At 51.6% G+C, this 27162-nt stretch overlaps 1 long non-coding RNA gene across 5 annotated transcripts; it reads left to right on the forward strand.

Moving 5' to 3' along the window:
• The first annotated feature begins 14763 nt into the window (after positions 1–14763).
• On the forward strand, positions 14764–17650 carry Gm33413. Of its 5 annotated transcripts, none has more exons than XR_375302.2 (4): positions 14764–14851; positions 15569–16831; positions 17142–17209; positions 17473–17650. It is a non-coding gene; the product is annotated as a predicted gene, 33413 (long non-coding RNA). The 5 variants fall into 5 exon arrangements; XR_867021.1 differs by having other exon boundaries at positions 15569–16549; positions 16786–16831; positions 17142–17650; XR_867019.1 differs by having other exon boundaries at positions 15569–17209.
• The last annotated feature ends 9512 nt before the right edge of the window (positions 17651–27162 follow it).

Consider the following 27162-nt stretch of genomic DNA (forward strand, 5'->3'; position numbering starts at 1 on the left):
GGTACAAGGCAAAGTAGGGATGTGGCCAGCTCAGCTTCTGCAGGTACCCAGGGGAGGGGGGGGTCTTAGGAATGGTGTTTGTGTGCGCACACACGCATGCATGTGTGTATACCGGCTGTTGACTTTGTATTTGGCACAGGCCACCACCTGCCTCTGCAGTTGATCCTGCCCAGTGCTGAGCTGGGGAGTCAGATGATTGAGTTATAGCTGCCGGGCTTCTTTCTGGAACCCTCATAATAAAGATGAATGAGCTGCCTGCTCCGAGTTAGGAACGCCTTCGGAACAGGGCTCTTTCCCTTTCTTATGCACATTATGGAGAGAAATTATCTTAATCTAAAAAAGAAAAAAAAATCACAGAAAGTCTAAGAAATGTGTGTGCCAGCCCTCCAAAGAGGGAGGGAGTCAGGCTGGGGGAGTGAAGGAATGTTCTAGAACCTTTGGAGCTCTCTAGCTGTTGTGAGAACTTGGGGCTGGGGGTGGTCTTACCTTGTTCCCCTCCCCCATGGTTTGAAGCTCTAGCCCCCACCCCCACCCCCACCTGGAGATGGGGTAACTAAACAGGACAGAGGAAGTGAAGATGGAACCCTGCTCCATGGCACTGAAGAGGGGAGAGGGCCCCAAGCTCCGCTGCTATCTATGAACACAGTAAAGGCCTCTCAAGGATTTGGGGAGGGGGGCCTGCCTTCTGTAGGCAAGACCCTCTAGAGCGCCCACAATAGCCCAAGTGCCCCGTACCTGGGTTCACAGACAACACCGTGATGTGGGGGCCAGTGTTTGTTACACAGCCTGAGCTGACTCCAGTACCCTCTGCCTCTGCGTGAAACATGTGGAGGGCATTTTGGGGGTGCCCCTTGGCAGGAGTCTGACATTGGCCAAGGACAAGGAAGAAAGAATCTGGTTTTAGGGTGGAACAAAGAAGTAGGCTCAGATAGCTTGATCATCCTTAGAAACAGCGATCACTGGAGTGATCACGGGGCTGTGTGTTTATTGTCTTGCTTGCTCCTTGACTATTGTCTTGCTAGATTCCTCATTGTACTCCTCGCACTTAATACTTCCATGTAATTAAAATGGCATAAAAAGCAGATTGGGAAAATTAAATTTGCCTTCAGTCTCAGAATTGACTGGGGTCACGCTACAATGCTGTCTAACTGTCTTTTTTCTTTTTAATCCTCACTCCCACACTGGAGAACCCGTTGACTGAGCAGGCTTGGTCAGAAACGCTAACCTCTAAACTCTCCAGCCCTCACCCAGGCTGGACTGCTCTCTAGAGTGCATGGGCTCTGTGTGGCTTCTTTGCTCTTTTCAACCTGCTTGTGGGGTGTCAGGAACTCCACGTCACTTCCCGGGAACCCAAGCAGTTTGTCCAAGGGCACACAACCAGGGAGAGCGAGTGAGGTGCAGGGCCCAGCTACGTCTTCCAGCCCCAGTTCATGTCTTTCTCTAGGAGGCTCCGGGTCACCTGAGCCTCAGGGCTTTGCAAAAAAAACATGTTTGCCTCCCAGCCTCCTCCTTAACATCCACCCAGAAGGACGAATCTGTGAGCACAGCAGCCCAGAGCCACCTGGCTGCAGGCCTTAAGCGGTTCCGGAAAACAGGGCATGGGGGATTTGGGTCCTCTGGCTTAAGCACACAGCAAGGTGCCTGCAGCATCCCATCATGCCGCACCTCCCAGTTTCCTCCTCTCCGCTGCCCTCCCAAGGGACAGAGGACCAGCCTCTTAGGCCCCGTGGCTTGATGCCCAGGGCCCCAAATGTCTACATTTGGGTCATTTCACTCCTGCGCTTATACCTCTTCAGAAGCAACTTGTTGTGACTGGCTCCTTTGGAGCCTTGAGCTGAGGTCATTGCTTTCGGGTGACAGGGTGTTATCCCCCGGGGAATCTCCTCTGCCACCTCGCAGTGTGACAAAAAAGATGACAAGGGGTAGCAAGTCCCCTTCTCACCTCTCACCTCCTAACAGGAGCTGTTAGGGCCAGAGCCTGAGACCTGACAGCTCTAAAACTGGGACTTGCTGCCCCTCCTCACTGTGCCAATGAAAGAGGCAGCCGCGGTGGAAACAGAGAAAGGAGGTTTGCTCAGGGTGGTCACATGGGAAGAGAAGAGTGGAGAGGTGGCAGAGATCCCCAACTCCATCTTTAAGGTCCTCCCTGAAGTTCAGGTTATAGAAGCCCAGAGGTCTGTGCGGCTAAGCAGGCCTGGCCGAGGTGTGTCCCACAGGTCACTGACCCATCTGTCTCTGCTCCAGTCTCTCCTGAAAGGTGATTTGGGTGGCTGGAAAACTCTGTGTGGGAAGCCAGCCCCCCTGACTGGCACCAGGCTCTAGGCTTTCCCTTCTCCCAGCCTAGAACCTGCTGAAACTCTTCTTCAGAAATCCTGCCCCAACCCCGCAATAGCCAAAGAAAGACAGTATCTTTTTAGAGTATCTTCTCTCCTACCAGCAGGGTGATGGTCTTACCCACTGAGCGCCAGGGAGGAGGTGATGGGCTACATATCTGGGCCCATTTTCCAAAGGAGAAAACTGATGCCGGAGGAAAGGTTTTGGAGTCTGGTCTGGATTAGGATATCCTGCTGTGGCCTTTGTGCAGGGACTCTTCTCACAACCGTAGAACTGACTTCTGATCCCAGAGAGGGACAGAGAGCAGTATGTGGTAATCCGGCAGGGGATTATCAACAATTACATAGAGCACACAGAGCCCAGATCAAGTCTTTTGAAAACCTCAAAGCCCACCCATCTGTCCCAGCAAGGCCACACCTCCTCCAACAAGGCCACACCTCCTCCAACAAGGCCACACCTCCTCCAACAAGGCCACACCTCCTCCAGCAAGGCCACGCCTCCTAATCCTTCCCAAACAGTTCCACCAACTGGGGACCCAGCCTTCAAACATGTGAGCATTATCAAACTACCACATTCTGCTTTTGTGTGCATGTGCAGGTTCGAGTGCATGTATGTGCACACATGTGTGCATGCCTGTGAATGTACACCCATGTGTACACGTGTGGCCAGATGACTTCTGATAGCATTATCTCCATGATCACACTCAGTGGCTACAGCTCTTCCTTCTCTATCAGCCAATGCCTCAGGGGCTGGGGAGGACACCTCGTGAGTCCCTCTCCTCTCCACGGCAGAGAGGATGTTGACACTCCATCTTGCGGTGTCCTGTGCACGTTGGCCCTGCTGCTGAGTTCAAGAGTACCACAGTCACATATGACGACACCCTGCTTCTCCTCTGCTCTCTCAGTCCCTCTGTCCCTTCCTCCCTGTGACAGAGGACTCAACAGTCACATATTCACAAGGCTTTGGGTCTCTGCAGTTGCCACTGCTCACAATGCTTACCCTTGTTACCCCACAACTTATTGAGGACAAGTCTCCCCATCAGCCTGTATAGAACTTTCTCCCACGACAAAAACTAGCCAGCAGGAAGGAAGATTCCAGACAGTTCAGCCTTGATCTCTCTACATCCTACAAACAGAGCGTGTGGTTCTTCAGGAACAGGGTCTTGCCCATCGGATTCTGGTGGGCAGCCAACAATCGCCTGTATTGTTTGGGGGTCTCTGGAGCCTCCTTGACCAACAGCTCATAGAGAGGCAGCCCACCCCTGACACTGGGATTTTTGTGTATTGGCCCATGGCTTCTGAGTACAGCTTTATCTACCCTCAAAGGGCATCCAGAATATGACTGCCTACCCTCACTCTACCGGAGGACATTAATAGAATCATTCTTGGCCAAGAATTGGCCCAGCTTGGTATACTACCCACCATGCATACTCGGCCTCAAGCACCTCATGCCTCCGCCCACCAGGTGGCAGTACCTCTGGCCTCCGCCCACCAGGTGGCAGCACCTCTGGCCTCTGCCCACCAGACAACATCTGCATTTGTGCCCCACGGGTTCCCAGGACTGCTGTGGCATCCACACACCATGATGCTTGGACTGGGTATCTGCCCACTGGGCCTGACTCATTCTTCAGATCCTGCCTTCTGGTGTGGTGAGTCACCACAGAAGGTATCAGCTGCCAGGTGACAGTTAACTAGCTTTCTGGAGCCTCACACAAAATATTTGCAAGAGCATGAAAAGAGAGGGATTCTCTTGTTTAGTTCCCAGGTTCAGAGGTCATCCCATGGTCCTGACCTCTGCTGACTCTGGTCTGCAGTGAGGTATAACACTGTGGGGACATAGCATGGGGGAAGGGCTGATTGTCTCCCAGAAGACTGGAAACAGAGAGAGATGACCCAGAATGACAGACAGCCCTCAAGGACCCACCCCTGGTGACGTACTTCTTCTAACCCCCCCCACACACACACACACCTCCAAAAGTTTCTAGAACCTTCCAAAATATCACCACCAGCTAGGTATCAAGCCTTCAACTCATGAGACTTTGGGAGATTTTCATATCCACACAGTAACAAGAGTGATGGTGGGGGTCCCTTGCCTCTGCCACAGCAGCCAGACATCATAGTTGACTATGAGCAGCAGCAGGCTGCTATACCAGCTCCTACGTCTCGTGGGCTATGGCCACGATTTTCTACTTCCATGGTGAGCAGTAGATGTGGCTGCCAAAGCCAAATGACACAGCCGTGGCTTCCACTCATCTCTCGGTGTCTTTGTCTCTCTAGAAGACCTGCCAATCAAGCGAGGATCTGGTTTTCTACCTAAGCTGCAGGGTATTTTTACACCAGGTGGGAAGCTCGCCTCTCCGTGAGTCATTTTCCGCCCAGCTGTCCGGCATGCCCCTCCGATGTTAAGGATGTTGGCGGCACGAGTCACCACGGTGGGCTTACCGTGTTGCCGCGGATGGCATGTCACGTCTTTAGAACCTCCCCGTGTGTTTTAATTACTTTTCTGATGCTGTGATAAAACACCGCTGCCAAGGCTGCTCATGGAAGGAAAGGTTTATTTGTGGCTTACAGTTCTGGGCAGAGAAAACACCATCGCCACTATGGCGGGAGAGCTCGCTATGGTGGGAGAGCTCCGCAGCTGCCGAGGAGAGCAGCAGCCAAGCGCTCACACCCTAAACCACAAACAGGAAGTACAGAGGGGAGAGCCTCTTGGAAACCTCAAAGCCTGCCCCCAATGATGTACTTCCGGCCTCAAGGCTCCATGTCCTAAACCTCCCTACACAGTGCTACTAGCTGAGGAACGAGTGTCCCAATGTCCTAGACTCCAGAGGATTCTCATCATAAAGCCCAGGTGGAGCTTAGACTGTGAGCTTCTTAGACCGTGAGCCAAGAGAAATCCTTTCCCCTGAAGCTGCTCTTGACAGGTATTTTCAGAGCAATAAGAAAAGCAACTGACGTGACTTCGGGGACCCCACCAGTGACAAGAGAAGCTGCCAGCAAGAAGCACCCCACCAGACATAGCCGCTTGGCCCTGGCTTCCAAAACCAAGAGCCAACACATCTCGACTGTATGAACTGCCTGTCTGAGTATCAGGGACAGCGCCAGGCAAGACCCTCACAGTGGGACTGTGCCTGTGTCCCTCCCCAGGCCTGTGGAGAGGGGCAAGGAAGAGACAGTCCTGTTACTGTCCACATCTCTCTTCTCCCCAAGGCTCTTTTTGTAGCCCAGTGAAGCACATTATTTCAAAGACAACACCCCCCCCCCCCCCGCCAGCTGTGGCCAGAAGTCTTCAATGATGGAAGCATTTTGAAGTCCCCTCTCCTGGTCTGCAGCATATCTTAAACCTAGCCCCACCGCACCCACATCTGCTCTTCCTGGCTGCTGCTCCTGTGTGGTCTTGTAAATATGTGGGCCATACTATGGTTCGATGTAGCCAAGGCTGGCCTCAAAACTCAAGGCAATTCTCTTGCCTCTGCCTCTGCCTCCTGCCTCGAGCCTTTCCTCCCAGCTTAAGCATGATGCTTGAGTCCCTGCCCAGGCAGGAAGTCTCCCCTGAGCTCCTGGCAAGGCTGCTGTTATGCCATCCTGAGGACTATATTTATCAAGATGCAGCTAGCCCTGGGAGGTGAGACTGTGCCCATGCTGCCTCAGGTATCTTCTTTGCTGCAGGATGCATCCCTGTTCTGTCACCAAAGAATGCACTTGACTCCCTTGGGCACAGTTTCTCCACCTATCACCTCCACACTGGCAGTGACCATGTGACTCAGTACTGTGTTGTGTATTTCTCTTCTTAGGAAAGTGTGACCAGAGGTAGTGGGTTCATCTGCATCAATGTCCCCCAGTGCTTCTGGGCAGCCTGCTGAGGAAGTCTTAGGAGTATCAATGCGCCAAGGAAGCAGCTGAGGCACTTCTAGGTTTACATGGCCCCTAGAGCAGAGGCTCTCAACCCGCCTAATGCGTGACCCTTTATGTCATCATGTTGGGCTGACCCCAACCATAAAAATATTTTCTTTTTTTTAAAAAAGATCTATTTATGTATTATATGTAAGTACACTGTAACTGTCTTCAGACACTCCAGAAGAGGGCGTCAGATTTCATTACGAATGGTTGTGAGGCACAATGTGGTTGCTGGGATTTGAACTCAGGACCTTCAGAAAAGCAGTCGGCGCTCTTAACCACTGAGCCATCTCGCCAGCCCCATAAAAATGTTTTCATTGCTACTTCATAGCTATACATTTGCTACTCTTATGAATCATAATGTAAATATCTGAAATGCAAGCTCTCTGATGTGGGACCCCTGTGAGAAAGGTGTTCAACACCCCCCAGCAGGGGTCAGGATCCATAGGTTGAGGACTGCTACCCTTGAGCATCTCACACCAGTGGGCTTCCAGGCCTCACCTGTCACCCTTAGAGTCCATCCGAGTCAGTCGTGGGAGCTCGGCAGTGGGGTCACATTGATCCTCCTGCCCTCCAGTCCCCCTACCACCAGGAAGCTCGGAGACAGACAAGTCAGTAAAGCACAAGATCAGCAGGGGAAGGGTTTGGGGTCAGTGCAGAAGACCCGGGGCTGAACTTGAAACCGAGCAGGCTCCCTAGGGTGCAGGGCAGAGCTGACCACAGAAGTTCCACCTGCCACAGAGGGTGCAGGAGGTAAGGCCAGAGGAAGTCAGGGCTCTCTAGAGCCGCAGAGCTTATGGAGTATCCCTGTATATGAAGGGAATTCATTGAGATGATGTACAGTCTGCAGTCCTACTGACCCAACAGTGGGCAGCTGTGAATGGGAAGCCCAAGAGTCTAGTCATTGCTCAGGCCCACGAGGCTAGTTGTTTCAGCTGGTCTTCTGTAGACGCTGGAGTCTGAAGAAGTGGGTTCCAACGGATGTGCTGGCAAGAAAGTGCAAGCAGGTGGAGAAGAGTGAGTCGTCTTCTTTCAGTGTCCGTATGTCGGCCTCCAGAAAAAGGCGTGGCCCAGATTAAGGGTGAGAACTACCACATCTGGACTTGGAATTTGCTCTGCCCCAGGGCTGGCCTTGAACTCAGAGATCTGCTTGTCTGTGTCTCCTGGGATTAAAGGTGTGTACTACCCTGCCTGGGCCTAAGCTTTTCATGGCCACGAGATCCGGATCGCAGGTGTGCCCTCCATTTCTGGATTGTAGTTCATTCCCGATGAAGTCAAGTTGACAACCAGGAGTAGCCACCACAGCAAGGCTGCTGATGGCCATAGGCAGGCCTCCCTCCGGGGAATGGGCCAGCTGGAAGGGAGGGCAGATAGGTCAGCCGGTGGCTACCAGCTCATAAGCAGAGGCTAACATCAGCCTAGACAGCAGTGCCACACCAAAGAATAACAGGCTGGTAGACTGGAGAAGCCACAGGTCCCTGGCCGGAACCTGTAAATGTAAGCCATCTGGACACTTCCTTGTTCAGCATCTCTGAGCCAGGCACAGGGAGACACACACAGTTGCTGGGTGAATGGACGCCCGAGAGAAGGCTCTTAGTTCCCAGCGTCAGCTGCTTATGAAGCAGATGAAGCCATCTTAGAAAAGCTTAGGAAATGTGTAAATTCAGCCCGCAGTTTAGCTACTGAAGAGGAATCCCAAAATAGTGATGCCTACATGTCTTTTTCTGGTTGACAGTCTGTGTAAGCATATGGGGCTAGTAGGGCAGGCTTGCCACCATCAGAAAACCGGGTTCTTATCCTTCGCTATGGCATCTCTCTCATGGCCCAGTGTGGCTGCACCAGCTCCGGCCATCGTATCTGCACTCTGACCATTTCCACTGCCTGCCAACCAAAGGCAAAGAGTTAAAACCAGGACTTTGCCTTGAAGGGAAGACCCAAAAGCTGTGAAAAGTCTCCAGTCGCTTGCTCTGGACCATCTTCTTGTGAGGCTCCACTCTGCGTGGTAATAGCTGGGCATGCTACCTTCAACTTAAAGGATGTAACTCCAGCTTAGCAGGAGGATTCTTCTAATGGGAGAGGTGACATGAAGACTGGGGGTCAGCTTTCCCTGTGTGATTTGGAGCTATGACAGTTGTGGTTTGTTTTGCTTTGTTCTTTTGTTTTGTTTTGTTTTTTTCCATGACAGGGTTTCTCTGTTGTAGCCCTGGCTGGCCTTGAACTCACAGCCACCTACTGCTGCCTCCCAAATGGAGTGCTAGATTTAAAGGTGTGCATCATGCTGAGCAGTGGTGGCACACGCCTTTAATCCCAGCACTTGGGAGGCAGAGGCAGGCAGATTTCTGAGTTCGAGGCCAGCCTGGTCTACAGAGTGAGTTCCAGGACAGCCAGGGCTACACAGAGAAACCCTGTCTTGAAAACTAAAATAAAAAAAGGTGTGCATCATTACTGCCTGGAGAGAGTGGTGGTTTTTTAATAAACCATTTTTATTTGTATGTGTTTGGGTGTTTTACTTGCACCCCGTGTCTTATGCATCACGAGTGTGGCTGGTGCTCATGGAGGCCAGAAGAGGGCACTGGATTCCTGGAGCAGGAGTTATAATGGTGAACTGCCACGTGGGTGCAGGGAAACAAATCCAAGTCCCCTGGAAGAGCAGCCAGTACTCCTAGACACCGAGCCATCTCTCTGCCGCTCAGAGAGTAAACTTTAACCTTTCTCTGAATCCACATAGCTGCATTCATGGTTCACTGCTCTCTGCACAACTGCATGTATAAAATGTTAGATAGTAACAAACCACACTAGCCAGGCTCTGGATTTCCTGACATATATGATGCTGGGCCTCATCTGTGGGGAGGGTTCCAAGAGTGCAGAGCCTGCATTTGTCCTTGTGAGGATGTGTGCTCTTGGGCTAAGGCCAACACTGAAATATGTGGAACCGAAAAGGAGACAGCACCAGATCTGAATAATAGGCTTTGGCTGGTATTTCCTGACAGGAACCTGTTTTCAGGCTAGCATCAGCAGCTGGTGTGTGTCCGGTTCTCTCTGAGTCTCTAGCTATGCTCACCTGGCACATGGACATTGTGATGTGATGACATTGTTATCTAAGCTCCAAGAACCATGTCGTTGAGTGGGAGGAAACCCCTGAGTTGAGGGAAGCCTAGAGTGGCAAATGCAGGTCTCCAGTGGACAGGCAGGTATGGGGTCCTGCAAGAGAAGCAGGTTAAAAGGTCACATGGACAGCAGAGGGGTGTCCAGCTTTAGTGGCCCATCGCCACTGTCCAGCCCTTCCTATCCCAACCTGGAAGGAAAGTGCCTTGTGACGCTTCCTCCCACTACAGAGACACAGAAGCCGACTCCACAGGGAATTGCAGAGTCTGGGAAAAGGGTGCTCTGTTGTTTCTATTTTGTTTTGAGACAGGCTGTCACTGTGCAGCCTTGGCTGGCCTGGAACTCACTGTGCAGCCCAGGCTGGGCTCAGAATCACAGCTATCTGCCTGTTTCCGCTTTCCAAGTGCTGGGGTCAAAGGTGAGCACCACCAAGTCCAGAAACGATTCTGTTTTCCCACTAACAATATCCATCATGGGTGATCTGTTAGAATTCATGTTCATCTAGATCAGTGGTTCTCAACCTTCCTAGTGCTTCGACCCTTTACAACAGGAGCAGTAGTCCCTAGTGTTGTGGTGACCCCATACCATAAAATTATTTTCACTGCCACTATATAACTGTCATTTTGCTACTATGATGAATGTTAATGTAAATATCTATGTTTTCCTATAGTCTTAAGGGATCCCCGAAAGGGTCACAACCCACAGATTGAGAACTGCTGATCTGCTGATCCACCCAAATCCCCCTGAAGTGTGGAGGGGGTTGCCTTGCTAGGTCTGCATGAAAGGTCAACAAGATATGCTGGAGGTAGACTTGTGAAGGACAGGTCCTTCTGGGTGCCGGGGGCAGGGGGGCTTCTCTCCCCATCCACCTTGAAGCTCCAATCACTCAGTTGAGTCCCAGGCCAAAGTAGGACTGGAGCTTGTTCAATCTGGAACCCAGGACAGCTGGGTGACACCTTGACCCTCAGCTTCAAGCCAACACCTACAAAGGTGATGGTTTGTTTATGTTTGCCCCAGGGAGTGGCACTATTAGAAGGTGTGTCCTTGTTGGAGTAAGTGTGTCACTGTGGGTGTGGGCTTTAAGACCCTCATCCTAGCTGCCTGGAAGTCAGTATTCTGTTAGCAGCCTTCAGATGAAGATGTAGAACTCTCAGCTCCTCCTGCACCATGCCTGCCTGGATGCTGCCATGCTCTCACCTTAATGATAATGGACTGAACCTCTGAACCTGTAAGCCAGCCCCAATTAAATGCTGTCCTTATGAGAGTTGCCTTGGTCATGGTGTCTGTTCACAGCAGTAACACCCTGACTAAGACAGTAACGCACATTCGATTTCCAGGGCTCAGATCCAAGTCCACCAGTAAGCATCTTCCCTAAGACTGGCCAGGGGACACCCTGGCCGTTAAATGTCACATAAACTGTGAGTTCACCTCCACTAGTGTCATTGTGCCTGAGGAGTCAACGTGAGCACACGTGAGGAGCGCAGTCCAGTGAGGGACACTGGGAAGGCTTGGGGGTCCAGCTCCACTGGGGATCCCTGTCCTGGCTCTGAGGGAGCCTGTGGGTGTCTGTTCTGCTGGGAAACAAGTTGACCCCTCCCCTTTCCATCCACACTGGGTCCTGACTGGTTCTTCACAGGGGCCATTTGCATGTGTGGTCATTGGCTCACAAGCAAGTACATGACCTTGAGCAGCCAATCAGTGTACATCTGGTCTCTGGGATGAGAACCTGGAAAGATATAACCAAGAGCCCTGTGGAGGATGCTGGGAAAAGATAGGGTCACAGAAGGCATGGTTAGAACCATGAGTGAACCACGAGGCTTGTGGGTCATCCAGGCTATTGAGATAAGGCCTGGCTGCGTAGTCTCGGCTGGCCTCAAACTCATGATCCTCCTGCCTCAGCCCCCTGAATGCGGGGGTCCCAGCTTGTACCTCCACAGCTCTGAAGCTGGACTTTACTGTGTTTCTGTTTACACAAAGCACTGTTAGATTTCTGCAACCATGGGGCCATGTTTGATTCTTGACCCCTACATCCTGCCCCACTGCGAGTTTCTTGGCCACCGTCGCTCTTCCTTCTGCTTCGCAGAGCCTGGCAGCCTCTTCTGTTACAGTCTATGTGCCCAGCTTCCCACCAGGGTCCAGGGCACCTCCGTGCCATCAATCACTGTTGGATGGATTCATAGGACATAGTGTTCATCCTCTGGAACTTTCTGTCTCATTAGCAATGAGACACAATGTATGACTCTAAATGAGATGTGAGACAGGCTGTGACCGGTGCCACTGGTACTTCTGTGGCAGTTAACGATGTCATTATTAATCCTTTTCAACCTCACGGGGGAAGCTCTCTCTTTCTTTTAAAAGATTCACTTAATTTTACTTTTCATGCGGTAGAGTATCTTGCCCTCGCAGTATGTCTCTGCGCTGTGTGCACGCCTGGTGCAACAGAGGTTGGAAGAGGGCATCAGATCCCCTGGAACTGGAATTATAGATGGCTGTGAGCTGCCATGTGGGTGCTGGGAACTAAACCTGAGCCATGGGTGGCAAGAGCAGTAAGTGCTTTAATTTCTGAGTCATTGTCCCAGACCCTGCAAAGCCTTTCTTGTTGTCCTAAGTGATGGGGCTCATAGTTGATGATAGACCAGCCCTGGTAAACCAGCCAGAGGCAGGCCTATGAGGGTGAATTGACATCTTTACTGGAAGTGGGTGTGGCAGGCCCCAACAATGCACATCAACAATGCACGTATTAAAATAAAACATTTTTGGTTCAGATAGGTGGAAAATTGGTTGCATACTGCAAAAAAGAGAATTTGCTGGTCTGCATTCAAGAAAGCAGCAGAGAGATGTCAACAGCCCTCAACCTCTCTCTTCTCTCTTCTCTCTTTCTCTCTCTGCCTGGGAGCAACCCACACCTGTGCAACCTCATTGGTGGGAAAGGGCTGTGTGACAATGTAGCCTTTGTAGGGGAGCTTGCTGTTGGATCCTCGGGTGCCCTGGACACTGTACAGAGCCCTCAGGTGCATGGTAGGTTTGCATTGTGTGGAATTCTCACTTCATTTTCCTGAAAACTCCAGAGTTGCTTCAGGGCGTGAATATTTTCTTAGATTTTAAGAACTGAAATCATGAACGTCAGTGCCTGGCACACAGTAGGTCTTGTTTTTGGTTTGGTTTGCAGAACCTTCTCTATACACCACAGTGTGCTGTCAGACCTTTGGGAAAGAAAAGATCCCAGCCTCTTTCCATGGAGTCAGGACTGCTGATCCCTTGACAGTGCAGAAGGGAGGAATAATAATACCGGTCTTATGCTGATGGTCCCCAACCGAGCACATGCTGTATACTAAATTCTATGCCAGCTAAGTCCTTTCATGTCTTCTGACACTTCAACACAAGGAATGCCTCTGCTTAGTAATCCACTCATTGATTTAAAGCAGAGGCCCGCAAGGTGTGGTTCACGGTCCAAATCTGGCCCTCCCATTTGTTTCTGTAAATAAAGTTTTATTGACATACAACCACAGCCATTCATGCACACATACACTTACTGTTTCGTCCCGCAACAGACCATGTGGCCCACCAAAAATATGTCCTTCACAGGAAAAATACAGTGATTTAGTGGATGAATTTGAAGACCAGCTCTGCGCTAGGATTGAAACCTCTCGTGGTGTGTGTGGGCATCATCTCTTGTATGCCACTGTGGGGAAATGGAGGCTTGTTCTGCAGGACTAGATCTGGGTTTCAGGATGACCAGTCTGGCTGCTAGAGGTGCTGGAAGTGGAAGCCGGGGCTTCTGGGAGGATTCTGATGGCGTAACCCGGGCTAGAGAAGCCAGGTTGGGAAACCACAGGGGGATGAAAGAGAAGCAGCAAGGAGCTACCATACTGGTGGATTTGATCAAAGCTCTGACCATGTTCCTGATCCTGATAGAAGGATTTGAGGGGCAAGGACCTATTTTGGCACACAGCTACAGAGGCCTCAGCCTACCGTGGTGGAAGGCTGCAGCTGAGCTGAGTTGATCAGTCCCATCATGGCTGACCGGTAGAGACTGGGAAATGTCTGCACCTGGCTGGCTGCCTTCTTCCTCCTCCTATGCCCTGGCCCTCAGACCACAGGTGGTGATGCCCGGTCAGCAGGAGTCTTTCCTCCTCACTTAATCCTCATGGGAATGCCCTTGCAGACATCCAGGAAGTGATGAGCCTTGTCAATCTCCCGGGTGACTCTAAATCCTCTCATACAGACAGTGAAGATTAAGTGTGGCAGCAGCCATTTTCCTCTCTCATGGGCAGAGGGAGAGAGAGGGACCAGAGCAAACGCCCGAGCTTGGGAGTGACTAGAAATGCCATTCACTGGGCTAGGAAGTGTGAGGATGGCGTGAGGTGATGTAGGAAGGAGGAGGAAGAGAAGGAAGAGAGGAGGAGGGGGAGGAGGGAGAGAGAGAGGAAGAGAAGGAGGAGGGGGAGGAGGAGGAGAAAGAAGGAAGAGGAGGGGTGGGGGAGGAGAGGAGAGCTGGTGAGGTAAGAACCTCCCCCTACCCCTCCCCCCACCCCCACAACCTAAGCCAGCTGAGAGATCCCAGTCCCATTAGGTTGAGGCCTCTTTGGGGGGATGTCTCCATAAGTGTGCTACCCTACAGGGACAGACACCAGCAAGGGGAGAAGGGGGGTTCTGATCTCTCTAGCACTGAGCTATCTATCCATGGGGAAGCTCAGAGCTATGCCTGACTGCTCAATTCCCCCCAACCCCAACCCCCGTCCCTGGGCAGCTCCAGCCCCATCTCCTGAGCACCTGAAAACCACAGTTAGAGAGCAGGGGCCCAGCACATCAGCTCAGCTCCTGGGAGGCCCCAGACACCAGACCCCAAAGCAGCAAGAGAACTGTCTCTCTCACGTCAAAGGTCCCAGGAGAGCTGGGGCTGTCACTCTCCCCAAGGGCTGACATCTGTCACACGGATGAGACCTTTTTTGGTGTCTCACATCCCAGCTGTTATTGTGTTCTGCGGCATGGTTGGGGGTGGGGCTAGGCGCACCACCAAGGGGCTGTGTTTCCAAAACTGGTTCCTTCTGCGGGCTCATATGAGCTCATGCCAGCCGGAGGAGGGCTGGGCTGGCCTTGCTGGCCCCTGGGGACCATTTTCAGAGTTCTTGGCTCCCAAGAGGCAGGCCAAACTCAACCTGGGGCAGATGGCTGGTGGGCGACGCCTGCATGCTGAAGATGTTTGGCTTCTCAAAGAAGGCTGCTTCTCCTCCAGACAGGCAGGCAGCCCAAAACTCACGTTTCTCTCCTGGGTCCTCACAGCAGGCAACTTCCTCCAGAGGGCTCTTTGTGAGGGAGGAGCTGGTCTTCTGGGACAAAAGCTCTTGCAAGCTGCCTGGATCTGTAATTTTTGTGGTCTTTTATGGCGGGGGAAAGAATAGTAAAAGCCTGCCCAGGCTTTGTCCCAGGAAAAGCTGGGAATTTGGAGACAGAGACTTCTCTGACAGGCACTCCTCACCCCTGGGGTTCCACTGGCTGCTTCTACCTGGGTCTTGGTGGGTGAGACCTGTGCTTGCTCTGAATTGGGAACAATTGAGCGGCAAGTGACTGATTGTGTCATGTTGCCTCAGGCGAGGAATGAGGCTGCTCAGAGAACTAGCTGGGATGGCTGGGGATGTGACTGTTGGTAGTGCCTGGCATGCACAAAGTCTCCATTTAATCCCTATGGTTCTTAAACCAGGCATGGTGGCATGGTGGCATGGTGGCCTGTTATCCCAGCACTGGGGAGGTAGAAGTGGGGAGTAGTCAGAAGTTCTCTTTGGCTACCTATCAAGTTCTTGTGAGCCTGGGGTACAGGAGATTTTGTTTTAATAAATCAATCACCAGCCGGATATATATCAGCAGTGGTTTGGGAGAGAGGAGCCAGGAGAGATTGCAGTAGTGCGGTTAGTGAGCTTAGAGGCTTCCCTGAGGAAGCAACACTTGAAACAAAGAGAGTTGGTCGAGGTCAGAGCTGGGATGACAGGAGGAATGGTGGACTCCAGAAATGAGCAATGAGGTGGGGCTGCTGGAGTTTAGGATCCCAGGGGACTGTGGCTGGTTTTAGACACCAGCTGTATATGTGGTGGTCTCCGGCATGGGGGAGCCTCAGTTGTAACAATTACTGCATGAGTAACTAGCCACTGTCTTAGTTACTATTCTGTTGTTGGGACAGCGCACCATGACCAAGGCAATTTATAAAAGGAAACATTTAATTGGGCTTATGGTTTCAGAAGACTGGAGTCCATGCCGGTGAAGCAAAGACATGGCAGCAAGAACAGCTGAGAGCTCACATCTGGATCTGAAAGCAGGAGGGAACACGGAGAATGGTACCAGTCTTTGAAACCTGAAAGCCCTTCCACAATGACACACCTCCTCCAACAAGACCACACCTCCTCGTCCTTCCCAGACAGTTCCACCAACCGGAACCAAGTATTCAAACATATGAGCCCGTGGGAGCCATTCTCGTTCAAACACTACAGTCACCCATTCCTTTTCGGGGTGGGGTGGGGGTGTTAAGGGCAGAGATGAAGGTTCATGTCCTTGATCACTGGCTCCAGGGAGTTGTGCATGCCTGCATTTCTACAACTGCCCAGAGGAGAGGCTTGGCTCTATTCTACAGATAAGGAAACTTGAGACTCAGCTTGGTGACTGAGTCCATGTGTAAATAGCCTGCTAGGGTAGGCAGCTCCCCACAGCCTCCAGGCCTGGCCTCTCCCCAGCACAGGGTGACCAGGTACCGCTAGGCTGCTCCCAACAGAACCCCAGGAGTAAACCTTAGCACCCCTTCCCTTCCAGACACTGTTTTTCCCTCCCCGTTTCTGTGAGCACACAGGCTGGTATTTCCATCTTGCAGCAGATGGAGGTGGGGGTGGCCCTGGGCACTGGGATGGAACCGGCCCTGCTGCCAGGCTGGCGGCCCAGCAGATGCTCCTCAGCCCGGAGGCGGGGGAGGCACCGCCCACCTCCCCGCTCCCTCCTCTGAGGCAGTTTGGAGCGGGATGGTTTTCCTAGCACGTAAATGTCATTTCCTTCGCGCCTTCCTTTTTTATCCTTGAGATGGAATCGGCTGCTATCTCCAAATGCACATGCTGGCTTCATCCCACAAACGCCACCACAGGCAGCTCCTCCATGAGGTTCCACGGCAGAGGACCCGTGAGACCTCACAGCATCTGCGCGGAGCACTGAAGGCTGAGCCCACATTGCCACCGCAGGTGTCTCCTGGGTCCTGCATGGGTGGGTGCTTTGGTGGCTCTGCGTGGGAAATCCCATTCTGGGCACAAACTCAAGCTTCCCCAGCTGAGCTCGGTTTAGGAGACGAGTCAGAAAGGGACTCTTGGCATGGTGGATGGGTCTTGAGGTTTCTGCCTAGCCCCTCTTGAAGATAAGACCTCAGGGCCCTGGAGGTACTTACTGATGGTGGTTGCCCCGCCTAAACCGAGTCTCTTAGGTGGAGAGTGATCCTGGCCAATCAGCGTATTCTATTCTATAATCAGGTGGGTGATTCCAATGTAAGAAAAGCCAAGATACCGCTCAGTGGGTAGGGCGCTTGCCTGGCTGTCATGAAATCCTGGGCGCTATCTTCAGCATGTGCGTGCAGCGCTTGTGGAGACCAGAAGAGGGCGCCAATGTCAGTGAAGGGATGAGGGGGTCGCAGAAGAACATGGGGTGGGGAGCTAGAGATGAGCGCTCTTGAAAGGAGAACTGAGTCACCTAGGCAATAATGACATCCTGAAGGTGGAGAGCTAGACCACAAAGTTCAAAATCTGCCTGGGGACCTGGCGAACTGACTTCATCTTTCCCCAGACTAGCGGCTGCTGCTTCGCCCTCCTGTAATGATCTGCATGGAGGGGTCTGGAAGCCCGACTGGGGTGGTAAGTAAATGAAGGAGAGCTGGGGTCAGGGGGGCTGTGCGCACTCTGACGGAACCACACCAACCACAGCAACCTGCAAACTGGAACCTCAGAGTGTACAGCGGTGGAGTCACCTAAACTTGCAGGAGAGGTCTCTGTAGATGGGTCGTCTGGGGATACAACGTCCCAGAGGAGGAAGCTGCAATGTCTAGGTTTTTTTTCTTTTTTTCTTTTTTCTTTCCCCCTATACTGGTTGTGGTGGTTTGAATATGCTTGGCCCATAGGGAGTGGCACTGTTAGGAGGTGTGGCCTTGTTGGAGGAAGTGTGTCGCCGTGGAGGTGGGCTTCGAGGTCTCTTCCTATGCTCAGATTCCACCCATTGTGGAAGAGAACTTCCTCCTAGCTGCCCGAGGACCGCAATCTCTCCTGGTTGCCTTTGAATCAAGATGCAGAACTCTCAGCTCCTTCTCCAGCACCATGTCTGCCTGGATGCTGCCATGCTTCCTGCTATGATGATAATAGACTAAACCTCTGAATCTGTAAGCCAGCTCCAATGAAACGTTTGCCTTCATAAGAGTTGCTGTGGTCATGGTGTCTATTCACAATAGCTGAACTCTAAGACTCTTTAATATTCATAAACACTGATTCTAGGACCAAGGGAGAGCTTGGCTTTTCCCAAGCCTGACCCAGGGGTGCCAGTGTCCCACTGGACACAAGGCCTTGGTTGGTGGCATGGCCTTGCCTGTGTCAACAATGCATAGTCACTCAGGGCTACATTGGCTCCCATACCTTCCCTCCTCCCCTTCCTCTGTCCTCCTCCCCTACCTCTGTCCTCCTCCCCTTTCTTTCCCCCTCCCTTCTTCCCCTTTCTCCTCCCCTTCCTCCTCTCCTCCCTCCTCCTCCCGTTTTTTTCTCCCCTCTTTTTTTTTAAAAAATATTTATTTATTTATTTATTTATTTATTATATGTAAGCACACTGTAGCTGTCTTCAGACACACCAGAAGAGGGCATCAGATTTTTGTTATGGATGGTTGTGAGCCACCATGTGGTTACTGGGATTTGAACTTAGGACCTTTGGAAGAACAGTCGGCACTCTTAACCACTGAGCCATCTCACCAGCCCCCTCCTCCCCTCTTTCTTCCCCTTCCTTTTCCCTACCCCTTTTCCTTCCCTTTCTCATCCTCTCTCTGTTCCCTTTCCTCCTTCCCTTTCTTCTCTCTCGCTCCTCCCCTTCCTCCTCTTCTCCCTCCTGAAGTTGGGTTACAGTTGTGACAACCTTTCTCGGGGCAACAGGAAGCTGGGACAGCTGCCTCACCAGCTCTCTGTCCCCCACCCCCACCCAGCCTGGTCCCTGTGCTCTGGGGCCCCACTGCAGGCACACGGCGTGGTCAATGCTGTGGGAACATGTGTGTCACTGCGAGTGGGCTTTGAGGTTTCAAAGATCATTCCAGGTCTATTTCCTTCCCCACCCTGTGTATACATATACATATACTTCATATACATAGACACATACATATACGTGTACACACATGAACATGTGCCATGGAACACATGTGATGGTCAGAGGACAACTTGCAGGAGTCAGTTTTCTTCATCACGTGGATCCTGGAGACTGAACTTGGGTCCAGTGGGAAGCATCTTTACCACCGAGTCATCTCACCAGGCACCACCCCAACCCCTTTTCTCTTTAAAGGGCTCAGCCTCAGGTGTTTTATTATAGCAATGAAAAAATGCTTCCCATCTGGAGCTAAGCTGTAACACCAGGAGAGCCAATCAGGCTGGAGAGGAATGGAGGGGTTTGGAGGATGCTAGCGTGTGGTCACGGAGAATGGATTCTCTCCACGTTTATGCTTAAGACTTAACACATGGCTTAAACCATGTCATAATTTACAAAAATGTTCTAAACCTTTCTTAATGTTATTCTTGCACATTTCAAACAAGGCAAAATCCCTTGAGGCTATTGTTAACTATAAAATCCAGATCTGCATTTTCACGAGGCCCCTTCTTTTTATTGATTTGTTTGTTTGTTTGTTCCTGCGACGGTGCTCCCTAGTAGCCGAGGCTGGCCTGGGACTCAGGCTCCTCCTGCCTTATCCTCCTGAATGCTGTGAGTATGGGCATGTCCCCCACGTCCACCATCCTGGTGGGAGTCATTTTTCTCACAGTACCAGCTACAGAGTACCCAGAGTACCCACGGAGCACTCACTGCCGTGTTCACTTAGGAGTCTGAACTTGAGGAAGGCAGTAAATCTTTGTTAACGTCCCTCTTCTTCTCTTCAGAGGCAGCTCATTGGGGAAACAAGGTTTCACTCCGGAGCTAAAGAGGAGCCGCAGGCAGCCAGAGCCTTCATGTGTGCTGCTGTGATCTTCAGAGGGACTCTGCCTGATTCAATTAAAAGCTCCCCGGGGTGAGGTTAATGCCAGGCATCAAATCCAAGTAGATGGATGGAGACCTCTGAGAATATGGGCTGTGTAGGGGAGGGAGGGCGGAAACAGGGAGAAGGAATGCCACCAGCAGCCACCAGCCGCCACCAGCAACACAGCACCACTGACTGCTTATTGGTTCTGGTGAATTCTTTATCACACACACACACACACACACACACACACACACACGCTTGTGAGCTCCATGGCATGCTTGTGGGGGTCAGAGGACAATTTGTGGGAGCTGATGTTTCTCCTTTCAGTTTGTGGGTCCTGGGGATTGAACTCAGAGTATCCAGCTTGGCTGCAAGCGCCCTTACTCACTGAGCCATCTTGCCAGCCCCTGGTGATTTTTTTTTTTTTTTTTTTTTTTTTTTTTTTTTGGTTTTTCGAGACAGGGTTTCTCTGTGTAGCCTTGGCTGTCCTGAAACTCACTCTGTAGAGTGAGTAGGGGGCTCCTGAAGGAAGGACAACACACTTAAACATCCCACTAAAATTCCTGTGATCCTGTCTAACTGCATTGCGACTTCCAGAAACAGGTCTGACTGAGAATAAGAAAGGTCGTTTGCTCTGTCAGAGGCGAGGAGAGAAGCTGAGGGCCAGTGGGTTAGGGTCTCTGGGGAGGGCTCTGCAGTGAGCTGAGAGGAAATCAGGAACCACTGCTTGGATATCAGCTCAAGAACTTCCTAGACAGAGGAACCAGTGTCCAGTCACTCTGTGGCTGCTTTGCCTCTGGTCCTTGACATATTGGGTCTCAGTGTCACCCAGTTGCCCTGTGATTCAAGAGGGTGGTGACATGTGGGGGTGGGGGTGCTGTGGAGGTTGGTAGGGGAAGGAATGGGGGTGGTATCTATTGCCTTAGCCAAGCGGACAGCGAGTCTTTTCCAGAAGCCCCAGACAGTTACATAGGGTCACAGGGCATCTCAGGCAGGGGGCAGAGCATTCAGCAAGGGTCCGGTCCCTGTCAATCATAACTCATCGCACAAGCTGGGCTCCTTGCCCTGATGTGACCCAGCAGGACACTAAGAACAGGAGAAAGCAGTGATGAGCTCTCTGGGCCTGCAGAGAAAGCATCACACATAAGGAGGCAAGGTCCTAGCACATTAGCCTCTTGCCCAAAGCACAACAAGAACACCCACAGCAGTGGTGGCTGTCCCTAGAGGGCAGGTCCCAGGCCAGGCTCCCCTGAGAAGGGTCCCTGTGTAGCTGTGTGGAGAGAAGTCGGCACCTCCAGGCTTTGTCGGAAAGGTACGTTCGCCCTCTGGTGGCCACTCAGAGGAAGCGCTCATCCTTCCAAGTACTGTGGTTAAGTGGCAGACCTACAGCCCTTCTGGGATCACCAAGGTTTAGGAGACTTAGAAATGCACTAGCCCTAACCAGGACAGGCACCTACTGTGTGCCGAGTTCTCCCACCTCTGCCAGTTTGGTACCTCTTTTCTCTTCACTTTAAAGGGCAGAACTGTTTGCCCAGCACTATCAGGACAGGAAACGGAGTCTCCGTCAACCTCTTGTAGAGACTGTGTGTCCAGGCTTGGATCTGCAGGACCACCTAACCAGGGGAGGTTGCTTCCACTGTGAGCTCTACTTCTTTTTAAGTGTGTTTATATGAATCTCTTCAGCTAAAATGTCGTCAGGTTATCAGGCATCCATGGATGGAGTTTGGGGACCGTAAAAACTGAATGTAAAACCCACTGACTCTCCACACTTTCCTTGGCTATACCCATCAGATGGGCAGGGGTGTGGGGCCCCCCCGGAAGGCAGGAGCCTCCCACTGCACCTGGGCTATGGAAGGGGCGGGGTGGAATTGGTTAAAGGATGTTTGTCCCCAAAGCTTGTCCTAACTGACTTGTAATGAGCTTGCATTTTGCATAAATCAGCTTTTGTTTAGATCTGGGGATGTCTTGGTTTTGACACCTAATCAGGACATCTCTCTCGAGATGGAGGCAGCCTGCTTCATTTTGTAAGGAGGTTTTATTCTTCCTTTGTTGTTGTTGTTGAGAGGGGTTGTCGTGTTGTGGTGAGTATTTGTTTCTTGTTCCCTGAGGCTACTTTGGTGCTGACTGCTCGGTGATGGAGCACTTGCCCCGACACCTTAAGACTGGGGTCCAGAATTAGGACCACTCAACGACAGACAAGCAGAAGTCCCTATGGGGCTGAGACCATGGCCAGGCTTGGGTACAAGACCTTCCAAAAGATGTGGCTTAGTGACTGAGTGACCAGCAACATCTCTAGGTTTCAGGGCTCTCCCAGAAACTCTTGGCCTGATTGAGGCAGGACCCTGGCACATCTGGGTGGTGCCTTCTGCTGTTCTTGGCCCTCCCTTCCCTCTACCACTCCCTCCAGACAACCCCCCTCCAGATACCCTCCCCCCTCCAGAACCCTCCCCCTCCAGATACCCTCCCCCCTCCAGACACCCTCCCCCTCCAGACACCCTCCCCCTCCAGAATCCCTCCTCCTTGAGACACCCTCCCCCCTCCTGACACCCTCCCCCTCCAGATACCTTCCCCCCTTTAGACACCCTTCCCATCCAGACACCCTCCCCCCCTTCCAGAACCCTCCCCCCTTTAGACACCCTTCCTATCCAGAACCCTCCCCTCTCCAGACACCCTCTTCCTTTTTGTTTTTTTTTTGTTTTGTTTTTTTTTGTTTTTTTTGTTTTTTTGAGACAGGGTTTCTCTGTGTAGCCCTGGCTGTCCTGGAACTCACTTTGTAGACCAGGCTGGCCTCGAACTCAGAAATCCGCCTGCCTCTGCCTCCCGAGTACTGGGATTAAAGGCGTGCGCCACCCCACCCTGCTCCTGCTCTTCCTCTAATCCCTATTTTTTTATTTTGAGACAGGGTCTCATTATGTAGCCCAGGGTGACCTCAAAATTGCAATCCTCCTGCCTCAACCTCCTGGGTTGCTGAGGCCAGGTATGTGCCACCCCAGCAGGGCCCTCCTTTCAGGATACCTGCAGCCCAATCCTATTTTGGTGGCTCCAACTTCCAGACCCACCACAAACACCTGTGCAAACACAACCCCAGGTGGCCCAATGACATCACAGTCGACCCCAGCACACACCGCCTGGCCCCATTGCTTGTTGGAATGAACCCAGTTGTAGTGGATCATAGCCTCAGCCATCACTTTGTTGTCTGCTGAGTCCCCTGACAGGACCACACAGTCCCTATAGCTAGAGCCTGCACTTTTATTAAGTGCCGAGACCACATGAGGAACAGGCTGAGGCTCCTTCCCCACCCATTCCGGAACGCAAAGCCGCCCCTGTGAGGCTACTCACTCTTCTGCTACTGGCTATGGTTCAGTCCTGGAGGTGCAGGGAAGCCCACTAATGTCCACACCCTGTGGTGAATCCCAAACCCAGAAGATGAAGGTCATTAAGCCTTGTCTAAGAAGGGGAGGAGCTTACCCAGGGTCACGTGGCTCCTGCAGGCTCCCCAGCTGGGGATTTGGCCAGCAGCCAGCCTGGCAGAGACTATGGGGGTCTGGAGAGAGGTCACTTTTCCCTTCTGCCTCAGGCCATCTCAGCAGGGTGTCCAGAGGTCACATCCCTTCTGCCCACAAAAAACTGCAGACCTGGCTGATGTGACATTGGCCCATATTCTGTAAATATTAGCATTTTTTATTCCTGTATTACTCTACTAGTTCCTTTAGCTCTGTGTGCTGGCAGCCTGCGGCTTTTGGACAGAAAGCCACTGATTGGTCAGTTGAGTGTTTGGAGTCTAATTTAACCCGTGTAGTTCAAACTCACACAGGCACATCCTCCAAGGCTCCCCAACCCCACCAATGTCCTGGAAAAGCTCACTCACTCATGGTATGCAGGAGGCAGGCAGGAGGATGTGTCCCAGGGCCTGTGTGTGGCAGAGCAAGGCTGGAAACCACCCAAGCACAGCCAGAGGAGGTGGAGAGTGCCTTGGACACACTGACAGCCTAACCGAAGACCAGATACACGCCTTCCCAGAGAGAGTCTAAAGATCACTTCAGATGGCACGGAGCAGAGAATGGGGTCTCTGTGTACTCACATACACATGCATGCACACACCCATGTACCTGCACACACACATGCATGTATACACCCACCTGCACGCACACACACACACACACACACACGTATACACCCACATGCATGTACACACATATGCACACACATGCACACACTTGCATGCACACACATACCTGCACACCCATATCTGATCACACCTACCTGCTCACAAACCTACACAAACATACATGCATACACGTACATGCACACACACATTTGCACATAAGCACTCTCTATGTGGAAAGGCAAAGCTGCACTTCTGGACTTGCCCCTTCTGTGGTAGTGGGCAGAATTCACCCACAGGGCTTTATCGTCCTGCTTTGTCTCTGAGTAAATCAATAAGGGCCAGACACAGTGACAGAATGACACAGGGCAGAGGTCTGTGAGCTGAAGACAGTGAGACAGGAGGATTGCAAGTTTGAAGCTGGTAAGAGAAGGGAAGGAAGGGAAAGAAAGGGGAACCATGGGCACTAGGAATTCCCTGGAGCCCCTAGCAGAACCAAATTCTATCATTTTTTATTACATTTATTTACTGTGTATGAGTGGGGGCTCATAGGTGTTACCCAGTGTGAGTGGAGGTCAGAGGACAGCCTGTAAGTTCTCTTCTCCCACTATGTGGGACCTGGGATCAAACTGGGTCACCAGGTTTAGCAGCAGGCAAGTTTACCCACTGAGCCCCACATCTCTCTAGAGCTGTGCTGTGGTGGGTCTGTAGGAAGGAAACCGAGGCTGCCCTTCTGGGAGCAAGACAACACTGAGGGCATTTAGAGGGTCCACGCCCCCTCCCCCAGCCTGGGACAAGGGAACTGTTGGACCTTCAAAACAGATGCTGTCTTCAGAGCCAGGTGTGGCGTGTCCTCATGACATTGTACCTTTAATCCCAGCACTTAGGGCAGAAGCAGGCAGATCTCTGAGTTCAAGACCAGCCTGGTTTATATAGCAAGTTTCAGGCCATCCAGTCCCAATCAATTAACCAATAAGCAATAAGCAAATAAACAAATAAATAATTGGTGGTCATTGTGAGTGGCTTCCTTGTACCAGAGAGCAAGTCCAGGCTCCCACAATGCCCTGTGTGACAGGCCCTGCTTAACACCCTTTACCTCCTCCTCAAAGCTGCAGGCTCAAATGTTCCCTTTGGAGTTCTGAGCTCCCTCTGCCACTGAGCTCAGGGCTTAGTCCCTTGGTACTAAGGGTACTTTAATATACCCTCAGTCAGGAATGCTGCTCTTAGGTCTCTGTCCCTCAGGGAAGTCCCCCGTGGACACTCTGAAATGTCATCCTTAAAGCCCAATTCTCTCTCCTGCCCTGCCCTGCCCTGCCCTCCCTCACTTGGAGCCGCCTGGAATGATATTCGCCCTGGTTCATCTCCTGCACTAGAAGTCAGCTTCATCTGGAGAACAGCATTGGTCAGCAACATTCAACATTGTATCCTCGAGCCTAGAAGCCAGAGAGGCATAGAAGACACTCAGTTAAGAGGAGAGAACCCACAAACTAGTGTAGTAACATGTTACACAATTGTGATGGTTTGTATATGCTCAGACAAGGGAGTGGCACTATTAGAAAGTGTGGCCCTGTTGGAGTAGGTGTGTCACTGTGGGTGTGGGCTCTAAGACCCCCATCCTAGCTAAATAAAAGCCAGTATTCTGCTAAGAGCCTTCAGATGAAGATGTAGAACTCTCAGCTCCTCCTGTACCATGCCTGCCTGGATGCTGCCATATTCCCACCTTGATGATAATGGACTGAACCTCTGAACCTGTAAGCCAGCCCCAATTAAATGCTGTGCTTACAAGAGTTGCTTTGGTCATGGTGTCTGCTCACAGCAGTGAAACCCTAATGAAGACAACAGTCAAAGCTGATCAAGGACTAGGAGCCAGTGCCTAGGATCCAGTTTAGAAAAATGTGAAGTGCTCACCTTCACGCTGGGAGCCCTGGGCTCCATCTACAACCTTGCAGGAAGTGGGTGTGCTAACTGTATGAGAGACCTGCAGATGACAATTCCTGAAGCTTCTCTATGGCAAAGCAGGGGTGTAGGTTTGGGGCAGGGGCATGGCAGTGAGGGAGAGATATCTAGAAACTGCCTGTAATGGCGGGGGGGGTGAGGACCTTGAATCAAGGCTGAGCCACCCAGGCCCTAGGTCATTCCACTCCTGGATGGTGACAAAGTCCCACACCTGCCTGTGACTTTCTTCAGTCATCTCACAATGAGCCTTCTTCCAAAAGCCTTGGCTAGGGCTGGAGAGATGGCTCAGTGGTTAAGAGCACTGACTGCTCTTCCAGAGGTCCTGAGTTCAAATCCCAACAACCACATGGTGGCTCACAACCATCTGTAATGAGATCTGATGCCCTCTTCTGGTGCTGTCTGAAGACGACTACAGTGTACTTCTATATAATAAATAAGTACTTTTTTCTTTTTAAAGCCTTGGCTATGTGGGCAGGGGACACAAAGACCCTGCTGCTGGTCAGTAGATAGGTAGGACCAGATAAATGTAGCTGCTTGGGTGCTTATGGGAGCTGGGCTCATCTGCCTGATTGCCAGCATCTCTGACAGCCAAGAACACTGTCAGCATGGACTGTGGCAGTCTCTGTGGCCATCCATGCCCATGAAAGGCAAAAGAGCTACATGAGAGTCATCAGGGGAGCAGGAGGGCCTGGCCAGAGTTCTAAGGAGCCAGACAGCATCTTTACCCCGCTGCCCCCTCCCCTTCCCCAGCCACTCACCACACACACCATGCCCCTTATGCCCTCAGTGAACCTGGAAACCAGAAACAGAAGTAACTGGTCCTCAACAGTGCCCCTAGTGGTGACGAGAAGCATTACAGGCCTGGCCCCCTTCAAGCTAAGAGAGTGTGATTCTCAATCTGCTTAGTAGTGCGACCCTTTAATGCAGTTCCTTGTATTGTGGTGACCCCCCACAACCATAAAATTATTTTTGTTGCTACATCAGGACTGTAATTTTGCTGCTGTTATGAATCACAATGTGCATATCTGTGTTTTCCGGTGGTCTTGGACGACCCCTGTGAAAAGGTTCATTTGACCCCACGAAGGGGTGACAACCCCCAGGTTGAGGAACACAGGGTTAGGACAGTTCTGAAACTCTAGAGGGCTCAGAGCCTCAGTTTACTTACTGAATCTGTGAGATGCAATACTTGTGAGCTACCACCGTATTACAGCCCAGCTTCCTTTTGGCTTTTGAGACCAGTTCTTTCTCAATTGTCTAGATGAGCCTTGAATTCACTCAGTAGGCCTTAGACATGCAGTTCTCCTGCCTCAGTATCTCGAGGAACTTGGATGACAGACCTGTGCCGCCACGCTTGGCTGTGAAATAGCGTCAGGTCAGCATGTTAGATGCAGAGAGCATCGATGGTTTCCATATTCTCCACGGGCCAATGGGAGCCTGACCACGTACTTGCCAATGCTTCCTTCTGCTTTGTGAGTTATTTCTAATTCAGGCATCTTAGCGCATGCGCATCCACACACGTACAAGCTCCGGCATGCAATACTTGTGGTCGGACA

Source organism: Mus musculus, chromosome 2, assembly GCF_000001635.26.
Source record: "Mus musculus strain C57BL/6J chromosome 2, GRCm38.p6 C57BL/6J".
NCBI classification, from domain to species: domain Eukaryota; kingdom Metazoa; phylum Chordata; class Mammalia; order Rodentia; family Muridae; genus Mus; species Mus musculus.